This window comes from Myotis davidii, unplaced genomic scaffold, assembly GCF_000327345.1.
Source record: "Myotis davidii unplaced genomic scaffold, ASM32734v1 scaffold448, whole genome shotgun sequence".
NCBI lineage: Eukaryota > Metazoa > Chordata > Mammalia > Chiroptera > Vespertilionidae > Myotis > Myotis davidii.
This window is the reverse complement of record NW_006383009.1, coordinates 3,589,024-3,594,464: the sequence shown is the minus strand read 5'-3', so window position 1 is coordinate 3,594,464 and position 5,441 is coordinate 3,589,024.

The window sequence follows — 5,441 nt, the reverse complement described above, 5'->3', positions numbered from 1 at the left end:
CTCAGCGGCTTCCTGGGGGCCAAAACCCGCCCCGGTTAGCCTAGGGACCCCAAGCTCCCACGTACTCCCTGACCCGCCTGCCTTGCCGTCCACATTCCCTTTTCCAGCCTAGTTCCCAGTCTGGCTCCTCCCCGCAATTAAACTCTCTCCTTCCCCTTTCCCTCCCACCCTGGGCCCTGGCCGGCCACTGGAGTGCAAATGCCACCTACCCACCTCTGCCTGGCGTGCTCCCACCTCGTCAACCGGGATCAACCCTGCACTTGATCCTCCTCCCTCCAAAAATGCAGACCTGCCAGAGGCCTCTGCCACCCTCCAAGGCCGGCTGGCTCCTAGGCCCATTGGACAGGCTTCCCTGCCCTGTCATTCTCCATCCACCATCTGTCTACACTGCTGAGCCCTTATTTTCATTCCATGTTTTTGTTTTTTTATTTCAGAGAGGAAGGGAGAGGGAGAGAGAGAAACATCAATGATGAGAGAAAATCATTGATCAGCTGCCACCTGCACGCCCCCTACTGGGGATTGAGCCCACAACCCCGGGCATGTGCCCTGACTGGGAATTGAATATGACCTCCTGCTTCAGGGTCAACGTTCAACCACTGAGCCACAGCAGCCAGGCGTCTTAAATTTTTTGAACCAGTAATATGTTCTCATGATCTAGACATCCTGGGATATAATCTTAGAGACACTAGCAGACACTCCTTCACATAAGAACGAAGACTTTGCCCTAACCGGTTTGGCTCAGTGGATAGAGCGTCGGCCTGCAGACTGAAGGGTCCCGGGTTCAATTCCGGTCAAGGGCATGTACCTTGGTTGCAGGCACATCCCCAGTAGGGGGTGTGCAGGAGGCAGATGATCGATGTTTCTAACTCTCTATCCCTCTCCCTTCCTCTCTGTAAAACATCAATAAAATATATAAAAAAGAAAGAAGACTTTCCTGGAGATGATAGTTTAGGTCACTTTAATTCATCCTTCCCTTGGGCTGGAGCCACTGGCTGACCCTTCCTGAAGCACTGACCCTATCCTCACTGCTTTTCCTGGGGGTCACTGCTCTTTCTCTCGCTGAACCAGCAGGAGCTCTTTATCTGTGAGGTTACAGATAAGCCCTACACGGATCTCCATGTGTCTGTTGTTTTCTGGTTTTGCCTGTCCATCCTTAGACAAGCAGAAGGAGGTTCCTGGCTTCTGGACTCTTCTGATACATAGTTCAATTGCCAGAGGACAGTGTCCACACAGTTTCCACTTCTGCGTCAACATCTTTGAACCACTGGAGTTTTCCCCGGGAACTGATGCGAGAGAACCTCCAGATGGTTACCAAGGGTCCCACCGTGTTCCAACCGTCCTCCCTTCCCTCCTGGGGACCTCAAGGGAGATGATTTGGCTGTGTTCCCCCACAGTTTTAATTCCTGTACTTTTATAGTACTTTAAAAAATATATACTTTTATTGATTTCAGAGAGGAAGAGACAGGGAGAGAAACATCAATGATGAGAGAGAATAATTGATTGGCTGCCTCCTGCACGCCCTCTACTGGGGATCAAGCCCACAACACAGGCATGTGCCCTTGACTAGAATCAAATCTGGGATCCTTCAGTCTGCAGGCCGACACTCTATCCACTGAGCCAAACTGGGTAGGGCTATTGTACGTTTAATGCCGTTAGGGATCTACCTTTGCCCATGCCTTTTTTATCAGAGCTTTCCTGGTGATTCTGGACTGTTTTATGAACAAGTGCTCCTCCTTCATCAAAAACAATGTTAGTATTTTTGGGGTGGGGGGGAGGGTCGTTGGCCCCTGTAGATACAGAGTTAGACTTTCCAGTTTCAGTGCACCGCTGTGGGGAGAGTCAGGCGAGGGAGGAAGGTGGGAGGTGAGGGCAGCCAGTACCTGAGATGGAGTCTGGATGTTTCCTGGAGAATAAGGAGGAAAAGGGGAGCGAGGGGCTTCCTGGAGTTTCCCAAGGTCTTCACCCTGAGTTGCCATCACCTGTGATGGACAAATGCCTGGGAGAGGTAGTGGCCTGGGGGTTGATTTGGGATATTTTAGAAGAATGACATTTCGCTCAGAAGCACTTCGAGCCAGCAGAGAGCCTTGGAGGTGGGGTGGAATAAGTGAAAGGGCCCTAGGGGAGGGGGCGGCTGGCGGGGAGGCCAGAGACCAAGCAGGAAGCACCAAGGGGTGGAGTGAAGAACATCAAGAATGGGGAGCAGAGGAGCGTTTGATAACCTGCTTCCTGGCGTATGGCATCAGTTTGGCTCAAATAGACTCATACTTGTTTTTTTTTTTCAAAAGTGCAGAGCAGAGCGAAGATGCCACCACCCACATCAAGCTTTCCTGCCTCCTGTGGTTGTAAAACTGAAGCCGGGTCCTTGGATCGAGCGTCAGCGTCAGCGCGAGCCCTGAATTCCTTTCCCTCCTCTTATCTGGGCTGTGTGCTGGCCAAAGAGACACAAGAGATGGATTTACCTAAACCTTCCTTCCAGGCCCACCAAAGGGGTCAGGCGACCGCAGGAGAAGACCTGATTCTCCTTCACATGCCGGGAGCCCAGGCCTGTGACGGAGTCTAACAGGTCTGCTCTGCTGAAGAAAGGCACGTCCACGCCCACAGCTCCCGCTCTCAGAGGGATGGAGGCGGACTTCTACCTTCGCAGTGTGACGGTCAGTGGCCCTGGGGACCACAGCTGCGTGTGCTAACACACAAGGGCTCCTTTCTTGGCCTGAGAGTCCGGTGATCAGCTCTCGATCTGGGTGACAGATTCCCCAGGTGCCACACCAACAGGTGATGCCACGGGGAACCGCCTCCACCTGGGCCTGATGCCGGGATTATGGTTCTACGGTGGCTCTCCCGGTGGAGCCAGGAGCCGTCTCCCGGTGGATCCCGCGGCGAAGACCCAATTGTTGTAGAAGAAGTCCCACCGCTGCCTGGGGAAACAACTGGTGCTCGATCCAGCCGGACCTGCTGAGTCTAACAGCTCTGCGAAGCTGGCATGCTACCCGGACGGATGACGGCTCTCCCTGTGTCCTTCACCAGGGCCCCAGGCAGGACTGGGCAGAAAGACTTGCCTAACACATTTTGGATGACTTGAAAAAATACTTAGAACTTCAGCGTCAGATTGAGTAGCAAGTACAGGCTCATGTAGAGGAACTGTTCTTCCATTGAAAAGTGGGGCCTCGCCAGTATGGCTCAGTGGTTAAGCATCAACCTATGAACCAGGAGGTCAGGGTTCAATTCCTGGTCAGTGCACATGCCCGGGTTGCGGGCTTGATCCCCAGTGAGGGTCCCCAGGAGGCAGCTGATCAATGATTCTCTCTCATTATTGATGTTTCTTTCTCTCCATCTTTCTTCCTCTCTGAAATCAATAAAAACATATTTAAAAAAGAAAAGTGGGGAAAGCCTGGCCGGTGTGGGTCAGTGTTTGAGTGTTGACCTATGAACCAGGAGGTCACAGTTCAATTCCTGGTCAGGGCACATGCCTGGGTTGTGGGCTTGATCTCCAGTAGGGAGTGTATAGGAGGCAGTCAATCAATGATTCTCTCACCATTGATATTTCTCTCTCTCTCTCTCTCCCTCCCTCTCTGAAATCAATAAAAATACTTTTTAAAGAAAAGTGTATATCTAGTATTCATTATTACTTCCCCTCCACTCTATTTTCTGCTCTCGACCAACAACTGGTCACATATTGGAATTTCTGCATTTATCACGTTTTTTTAAATTTCATTTCATACATTCTGAACATTTTAGCTAATTTTGGAGAAGTCCACTCTATATCATATTAACAATTTGCTCTTGACTTGTCCCCAGTATTTCTGGTGCAGGTTTAAAATGTCATTCATCATATTTTTGTTTTTAAGATCTGTTGTTGTTTCTTGTTCAATAAATTCTAATTCTTAATTTTTAAAAGATGCAGAGTAGACTGACGGATGCTTCAGGGGTTCCTGGGTTCAGTGTAAGGCTTCTTTTGGGGGTAATGAAAATGTTCTAAAACTGACTGTGGTAATGAGTGAACAACTCTGTGAATGGACTAAGACATTTAATTATACAGGGTGAATGGGCAAATTGTATGGTATGTAAATTCTGTCTCAATAAAGCTTTTTTAAAAAAAGGGGGGGGGAGGTGACCCTGGATTTAGCACCAAGAAAGCCTTGTTTGAGCCAAACAAGAGTGGTCTAGGGGAGTAGTGGGTGGAGGACCCCAGGGTGGGGTGGGTTTGAGAATGGAGGGGTTCTGCTGCAAGGGAGGCAAGAAGTGGGCTGGTGCGGAGGGCTGGAGAAAGGTCTCTCTCCTTGATCAGAATGTCCTGAACAGGCAAGAGGCTGGGCGCCCCTGGCCCTGGCCGGTGGCCTTGGAGGGAGATGGACCATTCACTGAAGCAGCCAGCCAGTGCACGGGTGGATGTCTGGTCCCCCACACCTGTTTTCTTGGGGACACAGAGGCCAGATTGTCAGCGAGGGGGATGATGGTGATGGCAGTTGACGGTTGAGGAGAAGGGAGAATTAAGGAAGAGTAGGCATGCTGGCACTGTGTGGGCATCACCAAGGGCCCTCTGGCCCATTATTGTGCAGCAGAGTGAGCCAGACCCGAGTCACAGCTCATTGGACACGGCGGGGGCAGTGGTCACAGACCCGGGTGGGGTGAGGGCCCTTGGTGGACGGCAGTCCCAGTAGCCCCTGAGGATGATGCCCTTCAGACCCAGGTGTCAGATTATGACCGGGGCATGGGGGTGGGGTGGGGGGGCAGCTCAGGGGGGCTGGATCTGTCCAGGAGGATGGTCTACCAGATGACCAGTGGCCCAGCTGTGGGGGTGAATCAGGAGAGAGAACAGAGGGAGGGAGTAGGAGTGAAGAGGGGCTGGGAGAGGAAGGGATCGGTGCTACTTAATCGCCATATGGTTTGTTTCCCCTGAATGACTTCAAAGTGATTCTCAGTTGTCAGTGTCTTACTGTTTTCAAACCTAACTGAATTTTTGTTTATTGGGTCTGTACAATCCTGGTTTCTGAGCAATTGAGGTTACCCTGTGGCTTGCTGTGGTCAATCCTGAGAAATGTGCCTGTGTTAAGAAAGAACATCTGTTCACCTGCTTCTGAGTTGCTGGGTGAGGAGCACAAAGCATGAACTGTACCTCTCGGGGTCCCATCACCCTGAGGCTCAGGACTGCGTCATGTGGGCCATTTCAGATCAAGAATTACACCCCAGGAAAAAAACCAAGATGGCAGCATAGGTAAACACCAGAGATTGCTGCCTCGCACAACCACTTCAAAAATACAACTAAAAGACGGAACGGACATCACCCAGAACCACAGGAAGGCTGGCTGAGGGGAAATTCTACAACTAGAAGGAAAGAGAAAAGCATACCGAGACTCAGAGGGGGTGCAGTGCGGAAGTAAAATACTAAGGTGCGGAGGTGCATGCAGAGCGGGCTGGCGGCTGTGGGCGTGGTTGTCGTTTTC